The 23,338-nt window shown below is 41.8% G+C and overlaps 1 protein-coding gene across 1 annotated transcript in view; it reads right to left on the reverse strand.

Annotated features, from left to right (window-relative positions):
* LOC109876084 (serine/threonine-protein kinase mTOR-like) overlaps window positions 1-23,338 on the reverse strand; it is a 76,925-nt gene that overhangs the window by 20,405 nt on the left and 33,182 nt on the right. Inside the window, exon 5 of the mRNA XM_031804332.1 lies at window positions 9,851-9,926. The gene's annotated coding sequence lies outside the window, so the exon portion shown is untranslated. The remainder of the gene's footprint in view (window positions 1-9,850; window positions 9,927-23,338) is intronic.

The raw sequence follows: 23,338 nt of genomic DNA on the forward strand, positions 1-23,338 counted from the left end.
GATTATTTCACTTATAATTAATTCACTGTATCACAATTCCAGTGGGTCAGAAGCTGACACTCATAGGACTTCATGTTACACAATACATGTATGTTTTGTTCGGTAAAGTTCATATTTATATCCCAAAATCGTATTTTACATTGGTGTGTTAAGTTCAGTAGTTCCAAAACCTGCAGTGATATTGCAGAGAGCCCCATGAATTCACAGAAATACTCATTATAAATGTTGATGAAAATTCAAGTGTTATGCATGGAACTAGAAACACTTCTCCTTAATGCAACCGCTCTGTCAGATTTCAACATTTTTTATGGAAAAAGCATAATCTGAGAACGGCGCTCAGAGCCCAAACCAGCCAGAGAAATATCTGCCATGTTGGGTAGTCAACATTAGTCATAAATAGCATTCTAAATATTCACTTACCAATGATGACCTTCATCAGAATGCACTCCTAGGAATCGCAGTTCCACAATAAATGCTTGTTTTGTTCGATAATGTCCATCATTTATGTCCATTTATGTTCAAATAGCTTATTTTTTTAGGGCGTTTGGTAAACAATTCCAAAAGAGCGTTCTGGTGCAGTCGGACGAAAAGTTCAAAAAGTTATATTACAGGTCGAAGAAACTTGTCAAACTAAGTATAGAATCAATCTTTAGGATGTTTTTATCATAAATGTTCAATAATGTTCCAACCGGAGAATTCCATTGTCTGTAGAAACGCAATGGAAAGAGAGCTACCTCTCATGTGAAATGCACGTGACTGAGAACGAGGCTGCTGGCAGACCCCTTAGTCAAACAGCTCTCATCCGGCCCCCCTTCAGAGGAGTAGCCTGAAACAATGTTCTAAAGATGGATGACATCTAGTGGAAGCCTTAGGAAGTGCAAAATAACCCATATCCCACTGTGTATTCGATAGGGGTGTGTTAAAAAACTACAAACCTCAGATTTCCCACTTCCTGGTTGGATTTTTTCTCAGGTTTTTGCCTGCCATATGAGTTATGTTATACTCACAGACATCATTCAAACACTTTTAGAAACTTCAGAGTGTTTTCTATCCAATACTAATAATAATATGCATATATTAGCATCTGGGACTGAGTAGAAGGCAGTTTACTCTGGGCACGCTATTCATCCAAAGTGAAAATACTGCCCCCTATCCCAAAGAAGTTTTAAGAAACGTTCCCCAACAGAATTGGAGGAATGAATACGCCCCTGATCACACACAAACACAGTTCACTTTCATAGCAGCAGTGCTTAATTTGAGCCCGATCGTCACCTCTCCGTTTTGGACTGTTTTGTTCAATTTTTTGGCCGGATCTGGTACCTTTTCATGGCATGAAAAATAATGATCACTTTTTGCAATGTAAAAATTTAAATAAATGCAATCAAAGTCCATTCGAGTTGCCTCTTCCTTATTTCTCCTGCCCCCCTACATCTGTCACAGAACTAGAATGAGATTCACTTTCTGTGATCTCTCTCCCTCTGCTCTGATAGACATGAGCCTGCAACTCTCGTGGCACTTCATAATTGATTTCCTTATAGAACAATAGCCACGTGAGGGGTTCTGCAGCATGCATTAGAAATTGAAAGAAATTTGTCTGTTCAAAGAAAAAAAAAATATCAGAATAGCCTACTACACCATTAGCAAGCCTAAACTTCTGCCACAGAGGATAAATTGCTTATTTTTAATAGCCTAGTTGTGGTGTGTAGCCCAATTACAAGGCATAGCCTACAGTCGGGAAGTTGTTTTCATTGATCTCAGATTCTCAGTTTGTCAGTGTCAAAGTAGTCTGTCATTTGATCATTTGTGCGGTATTAAAGGTGCTTTCAAGATGACTGGAAACATGGGAAAAAACATCAGTGATCTTCAGGTCAGAAAGTTGGAGCTCTAGAAAGTGACCAGAGTTCTTGGAATTCCTAGTAGGATGACTGTTCAAATTGATTTCTCCTGGTCGGAGCTCGTTTTTACCCGATTTCCCAGTTGTCCTGAATGCACTGAAGTCTGAGATTTCCTAGCTCCAATTTCCCAGTTGTCATGAATGGGGAATTAAAACCAAAGTCTCCAGTCATGTAAAATGACGTAGAATTGCATGAAATGCGTTTATAAAAGCCCAAACATTTCCTGTAGATCTTCATTGCAAAAAAGTGTGTTTTAATCAATTATTTGGTGACTTTAGTATATGTAGTATAGGTTTTATATAAAAAGGATACATTTAATGTATCCTTATTTATATTTTTCTGATATTCACTGAGGAGGATGGTCCTCCCCTTCCTCCTCTGAGGAGCCTCCACTGACATATGTAGATTGCATTTTGATTACTGTTACACTGGTATTTCAGTTGTTAATTGACACATGTAGATTGCATTTTGATTACTGTTACACTGTTATTTCAGTTGTTAATTTGATTCGTTGTGACATTTCTTGATCTCACGTTGTTTTCTTTTTAAAATTATTATTTGTGTACTCATTTGACACTATACTGCATTGTTAGGAGCTATTAACATAACCACCCACTAACATCTGCTAAACTAAACTGTGTACGCGATCAATAAACATTTATTTGATTTTGATTTGCTATGGATACATACAGGTGGATGCCAACTCCCATCTAGACGGTCGAGCTGTGGCTGTTATCATCACTGTTTGGCTTCAGTTCCAGCCAGTCAGAGAAAATGGAAGCTCACTTACTGTTTAGTGCTCCCAGAGGAGCTCTGTGGCAGAGGTGTGGCAAACAACACTGCAGCCTTTATGAAATGTGTCGACTGTTCCGCTGTATCAACTGGTTTTTAGATGTCTAGGCTAGGTGTATTGAATAGATGCAATGTAATACATTTGACATCAATTTGTAAAATGAGTCTGTATGAATTAGTTTGCCTTGTTTAATCCACTTTTAAATAGTTATGTAATTGGCAAGTTACTGCAGTTACGAAATAGAAACATAGTAATACTATTGTAATGTTATTGCCATAGTAATATTTGGGTGATGATGCAGGGATGAGTGAGAGCTCGTAGCTAGACCCCAGGCTGCAGTGGCAGCCATCCGTGCCATCTTGGCCTGCATATCCTCAGTGACCAGAGTCCACTCCTCACAACACTGCTTGTGCAACTGGACCCTGTGCAATGAAAAAAACACATTTTTAAAAGAAGGAAATGACATAAACTCGATGCTACATATTTTCATGTTTGGACCAATTACATTTTTTGCGACTTAACCCTGACACACACACGTCTGCTTCAGGAAAAGTCAAGCGACACAAAGCCTGTATTACTGCTTTTAGTGCTTGTACCGAGACAAACTGCCTGCAACTCATTTCCCCCCGTATGGTCTCCATAAAAAGACAAGCACATTTAAACAGGCACTGCCATCGTGCACTAAAGACATGACTCAGATACAGTCCCTTCAGGAAGTATTCACACCCCTTGACTTTTTCCACATTGCTGTGTTACAGACTGAATCGGCTCAGTCTGTGTGCAACAATAGTCATTAAATTAAAACCTCTTAGGGCTAGGGGCAGTATCCTGAATTTCCTGCTGACTGGTGTGCCCAAAGTAAACTGCCTGTTACTCAGGCCCGGAAGCTAGGATATACATATAATTGGTAGCATTGAATAGAAAACACTCTGAAGTTTCTAAAACTGTTAACTTTTTAGGGATAGGGGGTAGCATTTTCATTTTGGATGAATTGCGTGCCCATAGTGAACTGCCTCCTACTCTGTCCCAGATGCTAATATATGCATGTTAATATTACTATTGGGTAGAAAACACTCTGCAGTTTCTAAAACTGTTTGAATTATGTCTGTGAGCATAACAGAACCCATATGGCAGGCAAACTTCCAAACAGGAAGTGGAACTTCTGGGGCTGGTTGATGTTCACATCCCAGTAAGATATGGATCTGTTCGCACTTCCTACGCCTTCCACTGGATGTCAACAGTTAGTAGAACGTGGAATGAAGCCTCTAGTGTGATGTGGGGCCGGATGGCAGCTATTTGAGTCAGTGATCTGGCAGAATGCCAGTTCCTGGTCATGCGCATTACTCATGATATCGCCATGCATTCCATTACTCTGTAGACAAAATCGAATGCTCCGGTTGGAACATTTTAGATATATTATGATAACAACATCCTGAAGATTGATTCTCTACTTAATTTGACCAGTTTATTCGACCTGGAATATAACTTTTTGAATTTTCCGTCCGAGTTCGCCTGGACCGGCACCAGCGTTTGGACATGTGAACTAAACGTGCTGGCAAAAGTAGTTAATTGGACACTAGTAATGGACATTATCGAACAAAACAACGATTTATTGCGGAACTAGGAATCCTGGCACTGCATTCTGATGAAACATCATCAAAGGTAAGGGAATATTTATGATGTAATTTCGTATTTCTGTTGACTCCAACATGGCGGAGAAATGTTGTGTATTTATGAGCGCTGTCTCAGATTATTGCATGGTATGCTTTTTCCGTAAAGTTAAAAAAAAATCTGACACAGCGGTTGCATTAAGAACAAGTGTATCTTTAATTATATGTAAAACATGTATCTTTCATCAAAGTTTATGATGAGTATTTCTGTTATTTGTTATTTGGTTCTCTGCAATTACTCCGGATATTTTGGAGGCATTTCTGAACATGGCGCCAATGCAAACCGAGATTTGTGGATATAAATTTGCACATTATCGAACAAAACATAAATGTATTGTGTAACATGATGTCTGATGAGTGTCATCTGATGAAGATTATTAAAGGTTAGTGATTAATTGTATCTCTATTTCTGCTTTTGTGACTATCTTTGGCTGGAAAAATGGCTGTGTGTTTTTTGGATTTGGTGGTGATCTAACATAATCATATGTTGTGTTTTCGCTGTAAAGCATTTTTTGAAAGATGTTTATCTTTCATTTGCTGTATTGGACTTGTTAACTGTTGTAACTACCCATCCCGGGTCCGGGATCGTTGTCATCATCTGACACTAATTAGCATAACGCAACGGACATAAATATTACTAGAAAATATTCCTATTCATGAAATCACAAGTGAAATATATTGAAACACAGCTTAACCTTTTGTTAATCACCCTGTCATCTCAGACTTTGAAAATATGCTTTACAGCCAAAGCAAGACAAGCATTTGTGTAAGTTTATCGATAGCCTAGCATAGCATTATGTCCAGCTAGCAGCAGGCAACTTGGTCACGAAAATCAGAAAAGCAATCAAATTAAATCGTTTACCTTTGATGAGCTTCGGATGTTTTCACTCACGAGACTCCCAGTAAGATATCAAACCTTATCTATGTACACCACACATACTATTATCTTTAATGTCCCTCAGTCAAGCAGTGAATTTCAAACACAGAAACAACCACACAGTCCGGGGAGATTTTCCAGTGCCTCGCAAAGAATGGCACCTAATGGTAGATTAGGGTAAAAAAAAACATTAAAATATCCCTTTGAGCATGGTGAAGTTATTAATTACTTTGGATGGTGTATCAATACACACACTCATTACAAAGATATAGGTGTCCTTCCTAACTCAGTTGCCAGAGAGGAAGGAAACTGCTCATGGATTTCACAGGGTGACTTTAAAACAGTTACAGAGTTTAATGGCAGTGATAGGAGACGACCAAGGTTTGTTCAACAACATTTTCAGTTTGGTTAGTAATGTCGAGTAACTATAGAGTGAAAAGAAGGAAGCTTGTAGAGAAAAAAAAAATCCTCCAAAACATGCATCCTGTTTGCAACAAGGCACTAAAATAATACTGCAAAAAATGACTTTTTGTCATAAATACAAATAGTTATGTTTAAGACAAATCCAATACAACACATTACTGAGTACCACTCTTCATATTTTCAAGCATAGTGGGGGCTGCATCAAGGTGGAATGGGAAGTTTAAGAATTAAAAAGAAACAGAATGGAGCACAGGCAAAATCCTAGTGGAAGACCTTGTTCCGTCTGCTTTCCACCAGACACTGGAAGATGAATACACCTTTCAGCATGACAATAACCCAAACACGAGGCCAAATCTACACTGGAGTTGCTTACCAAAAAGACACGGAATGTTCCTGAGTGGCGGAATTAAAGTTTTTAGCGTAAATTGAAATATGGCAAGACATGAAAATGGTTGTCTAGCAATGATCAACAACCAATTGACAGAGCTTGAAGAATTAAGAAATAATAATTGGCAAATGTTGTACAATCCAGATGTGGAAAGCTCTTACAGACTTACCCAGAAGGACTCACAACTATTACGGACTACAAAAGGAAGCACAGCCGTAAGCTGCCCAGTGACAAAAGCCTACCAGATGAGCGAAATAACTTCTATGCTCGCTTCGAGGCAAGCCACACTGAAACATGCATGAGAGCATCCGTTGTTCAGGATGACAGGTCAACATTCACAAGGCCACAGGGCCAGACGGATTACCAGGACGTGTACTCCGAGCATGTGCTGACCAACTGGCAAGTGTCTTCACTGACATTTTCAACCTGTCCCTGACTAAGTCTGTAATACCAAGAACACTGTGAGCCCAAGAACACTAAGGTAACCTGCCTAGATGATTATCGACCGGTAACACTTACGTTTGTAGCCATGAAGTGCTTTGAAAGGCTGGTCATGGCTCAAATCAACACCATTATCCCAGAAACCCACTCCAATTTGCATACCACCCCAACAGATCCACAGATGATGCAATCTCTATTGCACTCCACAATGCCCTTTCCTACCTGGACAAAAGGAACACCTATGTGGGAATGCTATTCGTTGACTACAGCTCAGCGTTCAACACCATAGTGCCCTCAAAGCACATCACTAAGCTAATGACCCTGGGACTAAGAACCTCCCTCCGCAGGGGTGTGTGCTCAGTCCCTCTCTGTACTCCCTGTTCACTCATGACTGCATGGCCAGGCACGACTCCAACACCATCATTAAGTTTGCCGATGACAACAGTGGTAGGCCTGATCACCGACAATGACAAGACAGCCTATAGGGAGGAGGTCAGAGACCTGGCAGTGTGGTGTCAGGATAACAACCTCTCCCTCAACGTAATCAAGACAAAGGAGATGATTGTGGACTACAGGAAAAGGAGGACCGACCATGCCCCCATTTTCATCGACGAGGCTATAATGGAGCAGATTGAGTGCTTCCAGTTCCTTGGCGTCCACATCACCAACAAACTAACATGGTCCAAGATTTGGCATGGGTCCTCAGATCCTCAAAAGGTTCTACAGCTACACCATCGAAACTGGTTGCATCACTGCCTGGTATGGCAGCTGCTCGGCGTCTGACCGCAAGGCACTACAGAGGGTGGTGCGTACTGACCAATACATCACTGGGGCCAAGCTTCCTGCCATCCAGGACCTCTGTACCAGGCGGTGTCAGAGGAAGGCCATACAAATTGTCAAAGACTCCAGCCACCCTAGTCATAGACTGTTCTCTCTGCTACCACACGGCAAGCGGTACCGCAGTGTCAAGTCTAGGTCCAAGAGGCTTCTTAACAGCTTCTACCCCCAAGCCATAAGACTACTGAACATCTAATCAAATGGCTACCCAGACTATTTGCATTGCCACCCCCTTTTATACTGCTGCTACTCTCTGTTATTATCTATGCATAATCACTTCAATAACTCTAGCTACATGTACATATTGCCTCAATTACCTCGACTAACCAGTCTGCACCGGTACCCTCTGTATATAGCCTCGCTATTGTTATTTTACTGCTGCTCTTAATTATTGGTTACTTTTATTTATTTATTGTGTTTTTCTTACAACGGCATTGTTGGTTAAGGGCTTGTAAGAAAGCATTTCACTGTAAGGTGAAACCTGTTGTATTCGGCGCATGTGACAAATATTATAATGTTTTTATTTTCTAAAATGGATTAAATAAAAATAAACTCAATCTACATCACAATATCCCATAATGACAAAGTGAAAACAAATGTATTAAAAATAAAATAATATTATTATTTATTTAAATACCTTTGCTATGAGACTCGAAATTGTGCTCAGGTGCATCCTGTTTCCACCGGTCATCCTTGAGACGTGTCTACAACTTGGAGTCCACCTGTGGTAAATTCAATTGATTGGATATGATTTGGAAAGACAGACACCTGTGAGTCTGGAGTGATGGAGTGGCTTCGGAACAAATTTCAATGTCCTTCAGTGTCCCAGCCAGAGACCGGACTTGAGTGTTCAAAGCTGTCATCAAGGCAAAGGGAGGCTATTTGAAAAATCTCAAATATTTTTTTATTTGTTTAACACTTTTTTGGTTACTACATGATTCCATATGTGTTCTTTCATTGTTTTTATGTCTTCACTATTATTCTACAATGTAGAAATTGTAAAAATAAAGAAAAACCCTTGAATGAGTACTTGTTCTAAAACTTTTGACAGGTAGTGTATATAATTTATATCTATAAAGAATTATGCAGAACAGGACATTGATGGAAGCCACAATCTATCTGCAATATTAAAGCTGATCTGCCTTTCTGGAGGGTGGGTGTGTGTGTGTGTGTGTGTGTGTGTGTGTGTGTGTGTGTGTGTGTGTGTGTGTGTGTGTGTGTGTGTGTGTGTGTGTGTGTGTGTGTGTGTGTGTGTGTGTGTGTGTGTGTGTGTGTGTGTGGACAGAGCAGGGTGAGGGCTTCCAAGGTATGTCCTCTGTTTAGAAAATGTTATATCATATCTGGAGCTGATCCCTCTGGAGAATATCAAACACTTTGAGGAATAACAGAAGGGAGTTATACATATCCCAGTTAAAATAAGAGAGGAGCTTCTGAAAATCGGTAACAAAGAGAAATAGACCTTGGCCAAGAATCTTACAAAAAATAACAAAATAGTTCATGTTGATATGAACACCTACGCCCCAAATGTGAAAAAGTGCCAATTTGCGGGCTTTCCACTTGGCATGTGAAGCAATCCCACAGGAACATGAGAAAATAGTGTGTATATTACACATACGGTGAGGGATTTTGGTATGCATTTTATCATTTTGAGAAAAGAGAAATTGTAGAAATAATAGTAGCAGTTATGTGACTTTTAAAAAAAATACATTTTCCCATATACTACAGGATAAAATACACACATAAACTACAGGAGAAAATACCAGTATATCTACCCATCCATACACACATAAACTACAGGATAAAATACCAATATATCTACCCATCCATACATACATAAACTACAGGAGAAAATACCAATATATCTACCCATCCATACACACATAAACTACAGGAGAAAATACCAATATCTACCCATCCATACACACATAAACTACAGGAGAAAATACCAATATATCTACCCATCCATACATACATAAACTACAGGAGAAAATACCAATATATCTACCCATCCATACACACATAAACTACAGGAGAAAATACCAATATATCTACCCATCCATACACACATAAACTACAGGAGAAAATACCAATATATCTACCCATCCATACATACATAAACTACAGGAGAAAATACCAATATATCTACCCATGCATACATACATAAACTACAGGAGAAAATACCAATATATCTACCCATCCATACACACATAAACTACAGGAGAAAATACCAATATATCTACCCATGCATACATACATAAACTACAGGAGAAAATACCAATATATCTACCCATCCATACATACATAAACTACAGGAGAAAATACCAATATATCTACCCATGCATACAGAGCACGCCACGAGTTGGAGAGTGAGCACAGGAAATTCCCCTGGACCATGTTTCAAATGGTGCTCATCCTGTTGTTAAGGGATGCTTTTCAAGGTAGGAGATAAGGAGACACTTTCTAGGGACAATTTAAAGTGTATGTACAATAGAGATGGATGGAGAACAAGTCAGTGAAGTCTCTTACCAGTTCACCAAAGTGCTTCATGGCATACTCCAGGATCCCAGATGCTGCCTCTGGCTGCTGCAGTTTGTTATTGATGCTGGAACAAAACAGACAGAAGCAAAGAGACAGCATTTAGGCGGTATCCCTACCCAATCTGGCAACCGACTCTCAGGAGCTCTCCTGAGTCGTATTAAGCATTCTCTGGGTGATGGATAGAGTCTGAGGTCCCACACAAATAAATATATACAACAATCAGAAGTTATGAAATGGAAGGAATGGGAGCCAGGCAACGCTGTCACTGTATGACTGATGGCACTGATCAACCCTGGTTGAGAGCCATGTCTGCTGAGAGAAGGCATGTTTGGAGAGTGGGTCTAATTTATGAATCATCAGAAGAGAAGTACATCCAATTTGTTTTCTGCAAAGTAGTCCAACTATGTGTGCTTATGTTTGATCAAATGGGTGCAATCCATTCGTAAGTCATCACACACTGTTTCTAACCTACAGCACATCCTGAAAGGGCAAAAGTGATGAATCCAAAAGTACAGCTGAATTTACTGTGACTTTAAACATGCATCTGCACTAAAGTAGATTTGCGGAGTTAGGGCCAATGACCTTGCCTAGGTACCCAGAATCCTTGCTCCTGCAAAACGCTATGCCACGTCCACGGACGTTAGTTCTTCTCCGCAATGAGTCTGGATCTGAGTACCTCCCCGACGATTTCTAGAATGGAAATGTATTCTAGACCATCTGAATGGTCCCAGAAACCGATGGGTTGGGCCAGAGCCAGAACAATATGTGGGTATAGCGGCTTTCTAGACATTCTGGCTTTGATACTCTGATTAGTTAGCGATGATGACTTTGTTCTGTGCAACACCCTTCATTTTGACTCACCACAAACAACTTCAATAAGGGCAGCCTCAGACTGAAGTATGTAGCGAACAATAGAGCAGCTGAAGAATTCAGATTTGTGTCATCAGGCAACCAATGACCTCCTATGAACACGAAAGGCTGGAAAAAACAAACCAATAAAAACGCCTCTGGTGAGTGACAGGGGTCCTGTCGACACACAGGGGAAACTGTTGTCATAAAGGCACCCTTCAATCTGAGAGTAGCCCCCTGGACTCCTTTTACCTGCAAACCATACAAGTAATGGTCATTGCTAATTTGCTATCATGAACAAGCCACTTGCCGACTGGAATGTTCACTCACTGGCTTTTGTGTGTTAAACATGTTTTTTTTTCACCCAAAAAAAGGTGTATATTGTGAAAGGTAAATGTGCTTGCCAGGCCCATTGGCATGTGTCACATTTAGGAGATAAATTGTGTCATCCGCTTTTCGGTCTTGACAATGATCCCCCAGTTGTCTAATGTGTGTTTAAGAACCCCATACATCTGGAAGCACTCATCTGAAACACAATTCTGTAGTATTTCCTCAACTATGGAAAGCCACGCGTGCAGTGCCAATACATCTGTTAAACTGTAGCATTTGAAGGAAGGGGGGTCCTGAGAACAGCAGGCGAGAGAGTTGAAAGACATTGGAGCCTATATGTCAGGAATCCCAGAGTGCCCTGGGGTCAGGGCCAGACTATTGTGTTGGCTGGACCCAGGGAAGTGGTCATCTGAACACAAACACTGCTGTTGCTAACCATATGTATTTTTATAATACAAAATTGGGCATATCAAACATTAAATATGCGGTAGGAAATAAGTAAAACAGAGTCCACATTTTCTAGAACCACAGGTAAGCACTATTTTATTTAGCTTGGCAAGTCAGTTAAGAACAAATTCGTATTTACAATGACGGCGTACACAGCCTGGATTCGAACCAGGGTGTCTGTAGTGACACCACTAGCACTGAAATGCGCCACTCTGGGGCACTAAGCATAGGCTTTATTTATCTTCAAATGTTTATACACAGTATCCATGTTTGAAATCTGCATTGCCAACTACTTACTTAATCTGCATACTGTGTACTTATCATACTACGTACTATTTAGCACGTACTGTTTAGTAAAAGGTATGCAGTACCCCACGGCCGAAATACATACTTTGTGCGTTCAAGACCACTGGGAATTCGGAAACAAAACAAGCTCAGACTGGGAAAAATCGTGACTAGGTAATGTTAAGGTCGGAGAAGTCAGAGCTCTAGGATGATGACGAGTTTCTGACTTGTAATACCGAGTTGCATGACTGGAAAGGAAATATTTTCCCAGAGTTCCCTGTTGTCTTGTTGCACCCAGTTACGGCTTCATATGAACCGTAAAATAACATTTGTAGCCCCACCCAGTGACCTTTCGAGTTGTTTTGGGCTAACGACATACACTACATTACCAAAAGTGTGTGGACACCTGCTCGTTGAACATCTCATTCCAAAATCAAGGCCATTAATATGGAGTTGGTCCCCCCTTTGCTGCTATAACAGCCTCCACTCTTCTGGGAAGGCTTTCCACTAGATATTGGAACATTGCTGCAGGGACTTGCTTCCATTCAGCCACAAGAGAATTAGTGAGTTCGACCACACCGATCTCGACAAACCATTTCTGTATGGACCTCGCTTTGTGCATGGGGGCATTGACATGCTGAAACAAGAAGGGCCTTCCCCAAACTGTTGCTACAAAGTTGGAAGCACAGAATCGTCTAGAATGTCATTGTATGCTGAAGAGTTAAGATTTACTTTCACTGGAACTAAGGGGCCTAGGCTGAACCATGAAAAACAGCCCTAGACCATTATTCCTCCTCCACCAAACTTAACAGTTGGCACTATGCATTGGGGCAGGCAGTGTTCACCTGGCATCCACCAAACCCAGATTCGGCCATCGGATTGCCAGATGGTGAAGCGTGATTCATCACTCCAGATAACGAGTATCCACTGCTCCAGCGTCCAATGGCGTCAAACTTTACACCACTCCAGTCGATGCTTGGCATTGCGCATGGTGATCTTAGGCTTGTTTACGGCTGCTCGGCCATGGAACCCCATTTCATGAAGCTCCCGACAAACAATTATTTTGCTGACATTGCTTCCAGAGGCCGTTTTGAACCCGGTAGTGAGTGTTGCAACTGAGGACAGGCGATTTTTACGCATTTCAGCACTCGGCGGTCCCACTCTGTGAGCTTGTGTGGCCTACCACTTCACAATAACAGCACTTACAGTTGACCGAGGCAGAAGGGAAGGGCAGAAATTTGACGAACTAACATCGGTGACATGTTGAAAGTAACTGAGCTCTTCAGTAAGGCCATTCTACTGCCAATGTTTGCCTATAGAGATTGCATGGCTGTGGCACGGTTTTATACACCTGTCAGCAATGGGTGTGGCTGAACTAGCCGAATCCACTAATTTGAAGGGTTGTCCAGATAACTTTGTAAATATAGTTTATTTGGCGTAAACTTGTACCGCAGGCCTACATGTGAATCAATTGAAGTCACCTGAAGTTTGAGAGGAATGGGAGATGCAGTCAGGGAATGATATGCTGAGGCCTTGTAATGAGGATGACTGGCTACTCTGAACTGTGTGTGGTGAGCTTTATGATGCTCAGAGCTGCTCACGCATCACCCAAGTGGGTGCCATACATTGTGAAGGAGAAGTCCAGTGGCTACACGACTCAGGCTGGTTTCCAGAGTAGCTAGCCTCTAAGAGATCATCACCAGACTCCATCTTCACCAACAGCAGGGAGGTTCCCAGAGTAGCTAGCCTCTAAGAGATCATCACCAGACTCCATCTTCACCAACAGCAGGGAGGTTCCCAGAGTAGCCATCTACAAGATCATCACCAGACTCCATCTTCACCAACACCAGGGAGGTTTCCAGTGTAGCCCTCCACAAGATCATCACCAGACTCCATCTTCACCAACAGCAGGGAGGTTTCCAGAGTAGCCCTCTACAAGATCATCACCAGACTCCATCTTCACCAACTCAGGGAGGTTTCCAGAGTAGCCCTCCACAAGATCATCACCAGACTCCATCTTCATCAACAGCAGGGAGGTTCCCAGAGTAGCCCTCCACAAGATCATCACCAGACTCCATCTTAACCAACAGCAGGGAGGTTCCCAGAGTAGCTAGCCCTCTACAAGATCATCACCAGATTCCATCTTCACCAACAGCAGGGATGTTTCCAGAGTAGCCCTCCACAAGATCATCACCAGACTCCATCTTCATCAACAGCAGGGAGGTTCCCAGAGAAGCCCTCCACAAGATGGTCACCATACTCCATCTTCATCAACCCTGACCACCTTCCTCAAATCAAACCATGAATTGTCCCTCTCCATCTTTTTAGAATGCATGCACTGAGACTTGGCCTATATTAGTTGACCTAGCTAACAATAGCTAGGCTACTCATTATGTTTTGCTTCTTCCTTTTTTGCTTTTGATGTGCTTTGATAGGATTAATTATTTATTTACACCAACAGTAGATGTATCAAATATATACATTTTTAATTACAAACAAAGACTTTAAATGAGAAAAAGATCAACCCACAGACTTCACTAAAAACCATAGCTCAACACAAATAAACCGACGTGACAAATCAGGAGAACTACAAGAAAAGAGAAGCATTGGGACCAGCACCGCTGTGGAAAATAGGAATGTAGCTTGGCTACCGTGTTATTAACGTTAGCTATAGCTAGGCTACCGTGTTATTAACGTTAGCTATAGCTAGGCTATCGTGTTATTAACGTTAGCTATAGCTAGGCTAGCGTGTTATTAACGTTAGCTATAGCTAGGCTATCGTGTTATTAACGTTAGCTATAGCTAGGCTAGCGTGTTATTAACGTTAGCTATAGCTAGGCTATCGTGTTATTAACGTTAGCTATAGCTAGGCTACCGTGTTATTAACATTAGCTATAGCTAGGCTATAGTGTTATTAACGTTAGCTATAGCTAGGCTACCGTGTTATTAACGTTAGCTATAGCTAGTGGAAGTGCATAGTCCTGCATTTTTGTGGTATTTCTTCTGCCGCGTTCGCCAATGCCTGGTATTGTCATATGATCCTGTATACAGTTTGAAAACAAGCCCTGGTATTTACAACAAGTAGCTAGCTAGCTAACTAGGCTAATCTTAAATATTAAGGTGTCGCTCAACAGCAAGCAAGTAATCCTGTAGCTAATGTTACTGTTCAAACAGGTATAATTTATAGTCCTACTAAAGCGCATAGCTAGCTAGCTAAAGGCATGGCAGGCAGCAGGCTGCAGATCTGTTTTAAAAGATGCACCGTTACAATGACATCGTCATGATCATTTTAAGGAGAACAAAAATGACTTAGATTTGAACATCACTGCAAAAGCTTCGCTATTCACCTTCTCCCAAGTTGTGTTCTTGTTTACTTCAAGAGATCTAGCTATCAAAACACCCCCTTCCAATGCATAGGGGCTGTGAAATTCCTGAAAAATGTGCAGTGAATTCTACTAAATTAGTAAACAATCCGGTCATTTAAAGTATACCCAATTTTCGAAATGTTACATACTATTAAACACTCTTTTTTTCGCATACACATATGGCTTACTATATAGGATGCAAGTAGTCAGACAAGGCCAGTATCAAACGCACCACTTGTGTCACCACAAAACTCTATAAAGAAAACTATTGGAAAATTGAGTCATCAAAAATGTAATGTTCGTGAATAAGAAGGGTTTCATACTTTTGTGGTTTAATTTCCCTTTTGTGAAGGACCTTATTGTGCAAGAGGAGGAAACGTCAGCCATATGTGATTGACAATAACTCACGCATCAAAGAGGCTCATCTCACTTGCCGCTCGACAGTGTGGTGTTGTGATAGATCCCTGTGGCACTCTATCCATCTATATTTCGGGACTATAATGTATATTCCATACCATAATTTCCAAATGCCAGGTTTGGCATTTTAAGGCTATTCAGGAGCATGAATACCTTTCATAGGGCAGTGGAGTGCTTTACCTACAGTATGTGGCTGGTATGACAGTATATTGGGATGAAATTAGTACACAAAATATACCGTAGCAGCGTACGGTCATGGCGGATATGTCTGCCTGTATTCATTGCAAGGCTGTATCGTACCTCAACCCCCACACATCTCTTTATCAGATATAATACAGTGCCTTGCGAAAGTATTCGGCCCCCTTGAACTTTGCGACCTTTTGCCACATTTCAGGCTTCAAACATAAAGATATAAAACTGTATTTTTTTGTGAACAATCAACAAGTGGGACACAATCATGAAGTGGAACGACATTTATTGGATATTTCAAACTTTTTTAACAAATCAAAAACTGAAAAATTGGGCGTGCAAAATTATTCAGCCCCTTTACTTTCAGTGCAGCAAACTCTCTCCAGAAGTTCAGTGAGGATCTCTGAATGATCCAATGTTGACCTAAATGACTAATGATGATAAATACAATCCACCTGTGTGTAATCAAGTCTCTGTATAAATGCACCTGCACTGTGATAGTCTCAGAGGTCCGTTAAAAGCGCAGAGAGCATCATGAAGAACAAGGAACACACCAGGCAGGTCCGAGATACTGTTGTGAAGAAGTTTAAAGCCGGATTTGGATACAAAAAGATTTCCCAAGCTTTAAACATCCCAAGGAGCACTGTGCAAGCGATAATATTGAAATGGAAGGAGTATCAGACCACTGCAAATCTACCAAGACCTGGCCGTCCCTCTAAACTTTCAGCTCATACAAGGAGAAGACTGATCAGAGATGCAGCCAAGAGGCCCATGATCACTCTGGATGAACTGCAGAGATCTACAGCTGAGGTGGGAGACTCTGTCCATAGGACAACAATCAGTCGTATATTGCACAAATCTGGCCTTTATGGAAGAGTGGCAAGAAGAAAGCCATTTCTTAAAGATATCCATAAAAGGTGTGGTTTAAAGTTTGCCACAAGCCACCTGGGAGACACACCAAACATGTGGAAGAAGGTGCTCTGGTCAGATGAAACCAAAATTTAACTTTTTGGCAACAATGCAAAACGTTATGTTTGGCATAAAAGCAACACAGCTCATCACCCTGAACAAACCATCCCCACTGTCAAACATGGTGGTGGCAGCATCATGGTTTGGGCCTGCTTTTCTTCAGCAGGGACAGGGAAGATGGTTAAAATTGATGGGAAGATGGATGGAGTCAAATACAGGACCATTCTGGAAGAAAACCTGATGGAGCCTGCAAAAGACCTGAGACTGGGACGGAGATTTGTCTTCCAACAAGACAATGATCCAAAACATAAAGCAAAATCTACAATGGAATGGTTCAAAAATAAACATATCCAGGTGTTAGAATGGCCAAGTCAAAGTCCAGACCTGAATCCAATCGAGAATCTGTGGAAAGAACTGAAAACTGCTGTTCACAAATGCTCTCCATCCAACCTCACTGAGCTCGAGCTGTTTTGCAAGGAGGAATGGGAAAAAATGTCAGTCTCTCGATGTGCAAAACTGATAGAGACATACCCCAAGCGACTTACAGCTGTAATCGCAGCAAAAGGTGGCGCTACAAAGTATTAACTTAAGGGGGCTGAATAATTTTGCATGCCCAATTTTTCAGTTTTTGATTTGTTAAAAAAGTTTGAAATATCCAATAAATGTCGTTCCACTTCATGATTGTGTCCCACTTGTTGTTGATTCTTCACAAAAAAATACAGTTTTATATCTTTATGTTTGAAGCCTGAAATGTGGCAAAAGGTCACAAAGTTCAAGGGGGCCGAATACTTTCGCAAGGCACTGTATAACCTTCCTAATTGAGGTGTAGAACAAGTAGGCAAACAGGTGAACACAGGGAAAGTGGACCACATTTTTATAGTGGGATTTCAAGATTTATAGTGGGTTGGATATCGATACATGATCTCAGAAGCTGTGTTGTAACTGTAATTCGCAACCTAGAGAAATAGTAGGACCCAAAAGTTTCATAACACTCCATATCTCCCCCTTTATACTATAACGGCCTTGGATCATACTTTCCAATAAGTGGGCGAGACTGACAACAGTGTTTTCCGATTGTTTTGTATAATGCAGCACCACAGGGGCGAGAGTCAAGTGACTAAGGGAAATCAAACTGGACAGAAAAGGTGCAGTTGCATAACATGGAAGGTGGCATCAATTCAGTCTGTCTGTCTGTGCATTTGCAAGAAAGAAAGAGAAATTCTCATTCTAGTTTAGTGTCCAATAGTTTTTTTATTATTATTATTTAGTTTTATTTAACTAGGCAAGTTAGTTAAGAACAAATTATTATTTACAATGACGGCCTACCCCGGCCAAACTCAGAGGACCTATGGGACTCCCAATCACAGCCGGTTGTGATTGTAAATTGTAAATGTTTTCTCCAAGAAACAACTACTAGCCAAAAGGATATTTGCAGGATATGCGCTTTCTTTTTTACGATTAATGCTCCCACACAGGTACTCATTTCCTTGAGTAATTTTTATTCATCCCCTAAATTACCACCTCTAGGGGTTAGGGTTAATCAGCAAATACCTTGAAGGACAAATCAAAAACAAAGAAAAACTAAAATCACACACACACACAGGCGCGCACACAGCACTAAAGCTCCCCAGATGAGGTCTATTGACGAATTGGAATAAGTAACAGTGTCCCTCAGTCATAGCCCCAGCTTTAAACACAAACCCTAAACACAACCAGGTGACAGGGCTCACATAATATGCTTCACGGTGAGGTCTCTGACAACACAGCCAGCAGCCACCTTACAAGACAACCATCCAGCCAAGCCACTTCTTTGCTGGAAATATGGCCCAGAGTCATTAACAGGCTGAAGTTACCCTCTGTTTTACCCCTGTGAGGCATTACCCCAGCCACCAAAAAGTCGCTGGAAAAAGCTGTAACTGTAACGAGTGGCTGTAGCTAGCTACCCCTGTTGTGACTGACTGTAACTGTACTGAGTGGCTGTAGCTAGCTACCTCTGTTGTGACTGACTGTAACTGTACTGGGTGGCTGTAGCTAGCTACCTCTGTTGTGACTGACTGTAACTGTAACGAGTGGCTGTAGCTAGCTACCCCTGTTGTGACTGACTGTAACTGTACTGAGTGGCTGTAGCTAGCTACCTCTGATGTGACTGACTAACTGTACTGAGTGGCTGTAGCTAGCTACCTCTGTTGTGACTGACTGTAACTGTAACTGTACTGAGTGGCTGTAGCTAGCTACCTCTGTTGTGACTGACTGTAACTGTACTGGGTGGCTGTAGCTAGCTACCTCTGTTGTGACTGACTGTAACTGTACTGAGTGGCTGTAGCTAGCTACCCCTGTTGTGACTGACTGTAACTGTACTGAGTGGCTGTAGCTAGCTACCCCTGTTGTGACTGACTGTAACTGTAACTGTACTGAGTGGCTGTAGCTAGCTACCTCTGATGTGACTGACTGTAACTGTACTGAGTGGCTGTAGCTAGCTACCTCTGTTGTGACTGACTGTAACTGTACTGAGTGGCTGTAGCTAGCTACCCCTGTTGTGACTGACTGTAACTGTAACTGTACTGAGTGGCTGTAGCTAGCTACCTCTGTTGTGACTGACTGTAACTGTACTGAGTGGCTGTAGCTAGCTACCTCTGTTGTAACTGACTGTAACTGTACTGAGTGGCTGTAGCTAGCTACCCCTGTTGTGACTGACTGTAACTGTACTGAGTGGCTGTAGCTAGCTACCTCTGTTGTAACTGACTAACTGTACTGAGTGGCTGTAGCTAGCTACCCCTGTTGTGACTGACTGTAACTGTACTGAGTGGCTGTAGCTAGCTACCTCTGTTGTGACTGACTGTAACTGTAACGAGTGGCTGTAGCTAGCTACCTCTGTTGTGACTGACTGTAACTGTACTGAGTGGCTGTAGCTAGCTACCTCTGTTGTAACTAACTGTAACTGTACTGAGTGGCTGTAGCTAGCTACCCCTGTTGTGACTGACTGTAACTGTACTGAGTGGCTGTAGCTAGCTACCTCTGTTGTGACTGACTGTAACTGTACTGAGTGGCTGTAGCTAGCTACCTCTGTTGTGACTGACTGTAACTGTACTGAGTGGCTGTAGCTAGCTACCTCTGTTGTGACTGACTGTAACTGTACTGAGTGGCTGTAGCTAGCTACCCCTGTTGTGACTGACTAACTGTAACGAGTGGCTGTAGCTAGCTACCTCTGTTGTGACTGACTGTAACTGTACTGAGTGGCTGTAGCTAGCTACCCCTGTTGTGACTGACTAACTGTAACGAGTGGCTGTAGCTAGCTACCTCTGTTGTGACTGACTGTAACTGTACTGGGTGGCTGTAGCTAGCTACCCCTGTTGTGACTGACTGTAACTGTACTGAGTGGCTGTAGCTAGCTACCCCTGTTGTGACTGACTGTAACTGTACTGAGTGGCTGTAGCTAGCTACCTCTGTTGTAACTGACTGTAACTGTAACTGTACTGAGTGGCTGTAGCTAGCTACCCCTGTTGTGACTGACTGTAACTGTAACTGTACTGAGTGGCTGTAGCTAGCTACCCCTGTTGTGACTGACTGTAACTGTAACGAGTGGCTGTAGCTAGCTACCTCTGTTGTAACTGACTAACTGTACTGAGTGGCTGTAGCTAGCTACCCCTGTTGTGACTGACTGTAACTGTAACGAGTGGCTGTAGCTAGCTACCTCTGTTGTGACTGACTGTAACGAGTGGCTGTAGCTAGCTACCCCTGTTGTGACTGACTGTAACTGTAACTGTACTGAGTGGCTGTAGCTAGCTACCCCTGTTGTGACTGACTGTAACTGTACTGAGTGGCTGTAGCTAGCTACCTCTGTTGTGACTGACTGTAACTGTAACTGTACTGAGTGGCTGTAGCTAGCTACCCCTGTTGTGACTGACTGTAACTGTACTGAGTGGCTGTAGCTAGCTACCCCTGTTGTGACTGACTGTAACTGTAACTGTACTGAGTGGCTGTAGCTAGCTACCTCTGATGTGACTGACTGTAACTGTACTGAGTGGCTGTAGCTAGCTACCTCTGTTGTGACTGACTGTAACTGTACTGAGTGGCTGTAGCTAGCTACCCCTGTTGTGACTGACTAACTGTAACGAGTGGCTGTAGCTAGCTACCCCTGTTGTGACTGACTGTAACTGTACTGAGTGGCTGTAGCTAGCTACCCCTGTTGTGACTGACTAACTGTAACGAGTGGCTGTAGCTAGCTACCTCTGTTGTGACTGACTGTAACTGTACTGGGTGGCTGTAGCTAGCTACCCCTGTTGTGACTGACTGTAACTGTACTGAGTGGCTGTAGCTAGCTACCCCTGTTGTGACTGACTGTAACTGTACTGAGTGGCTGTAGCTAGCTACCCCTGTTGTGACTGACTGTAACTGTAACTGTACTGAGTGGCTGTAGCTAGCTACCCCTGTTGTGACTGACTGTAACTGTAACGAGTGGCTGTAGCTAGCTACCTCTGTTGTAACTGACTAACTGTACTGAGTGGCTGTAGCTAGCTACCCCTGTTGTGACTGACTGTAACTGTAACGAGTGGCTGTAGCTAGCTACCTCTGTTGTGACTGACTGTAACGAGTGGCTGTAGCTAGCTACCCCTGTTGTGACTGACTGTAACTGTAACTGTACTGAGTGGCTGTAGCTAGCTACCCCTGTTGTGACTGACTGTAACTGTACTGAGTGGCTGTAGCTAGCTACCCCTGTTGTGACTGACTGTAACTGTAACTGTACTGAGTGGCTGTAGCTAGCTACCTCTGATGTGACTGACTGTAACTGTACTGAGTGGCTGTAGCTAGCTACCTCTGTTGTGACTGACTGTAACTGTACTGAGTGGCTGTAGCTAGCTACCCCTGTTGTGACTGACTAACTGTAACGAGTGGCTGTAGCTAGCTACCCCTGTTGTGACCGACTGCCCCTTGAAGTCATAAGAACTGTGAGCTCTTGTCATACTGGCTATAGATTGGGCTGAAGCATCTTTTTCTGATTCCCCTGGAGATTTTTCCTCTCAGACCCAGAATTTGAGGTTATTCCCTGGCTGCCACTGTCACCATCACTTTGGTTTATAAGAGACAATGGGCTTTAGCCTTTTATTAAGTGCTTTGAGACACAGGGCTTAGTAGAAAGCACAATGAAAATCAAATGTAATCGTACTGCAGAGACCAAATTCATGCAATCCTTTTTTTCACTAAACCTACAGAGGCCATCTAATTTGACCACACATTTCCATATAGTCCCAAATGACAGAGCTCAGCCATTTATTATGTAATATTTGTGTTGTGGAGAAATGACCAGGCAGGAGACGGGAGTACAGTTTGTTTTCGTTTAGTCCAAACCCCTCGTGCTCTACAGTTCCCGGCACAATAGTGCGCATATGCATTTCCTATTAGGTGTAGTAACGTAACACTGCCGTAATACATTACTGCTTAGTAACTAATATAAACAGATGTAGATCACACATATTACAAAAAACAGTCTCTTTGGTCTTATTGTCGTTTATCATGTCAGAAAATAACAAATACTACAGTTCAATTAAACCCAATCGACCACCGTTGGCGGTCAACCATTCAATATTTCTAGTCATGGTAAAGGTATTCAGTTACCTCGGCTAATCAGAAACATTGACTAAGTGTTGCCTCTTGGCTCTCATGATTAATATAACTGAGGTAGAACCCCTGTAATTGAACACTGGAGGGGAATCACTCTACACTAGAGGAAGTTTTAAAGAGTGGCACGAACAGCTTATCATGTTACATAAATCATGGTTGAAAATAGAGGTGAATCATCTTGAGGGTCAGTCTATATTGTGTGATAAAAATATGTATGTATAAATTACAGTTGATTTGATCCATTGCTTTACCAATTTAAAAGGGTATTATACATACAAGTATTGAGAGACTTAACAAAAGCAAGACATGCTGAACTCTCTGGTCAATTAATGCATCCACATAGAGAAACAAAACACACTATTCTCACGCAATCGTCCTGTTTTTTCTATAACATTGAGTAGATTGGCTTTTGGTTTTAAATTAGACAGCATATAATCCTCAAGAAAAATGATGTCAATTCTGCCACAGACCATAAAGTATGTGTGAAGGAGAGAAAGAGAATTACTGAACCTAATCTGCAGTAATCAGGAAAGTATCATTTTAGGATTAATAGTGGCAAAGGTTTGACAGAAAAACCTGTAAAAAATTACACAACATTGTGCAGAGTTATATTAAAAATCAGTTTTGGGAAATTAGGGATCATGTTCCATTGAATTGAGGTTTTTCAGATTGAGTATTGTGCACATATTTTTCAGTTTGAGTATTTCTTCAATGTGTTTTACATAATCATGGTGGAAACTGTACACACACACACAGTGGACGCTTTTCAGTTCAACACTCAAAATAGGTTTATTGACAAAGAAGTGCCCTGGAGCTCTTTCAGCTTGAGGAGTCTCTGGAACTTCCCATCCTGATGATACGACCTCTTCAAAGCCCCATTAAAATTGATCATGCTGTTTTGCTCATCTGCAGCCTGGCTTGGTTTTCCGGCAGTATCGGCTTCACCTTGTCTGTAATGTATCGGCTTCACCTTCAATAATGACCCCTGACAAGAAAACTGGAAAGT

This window comes from Oncorhynchus kisutch, linkage group LG24 (assembly GCF_002021735.2).
Source record: "Oncorhynchus kisutch isolate 150728-3 linkage group LG24, Okis_V2, whole genome shotgun sequence".
NCBI lineage: Eukaryota > Metazoa > Chordata > Actinopteri > Salmoniformes > Salmonidae > Oncorhynchus > Oncorhynchus kisutch.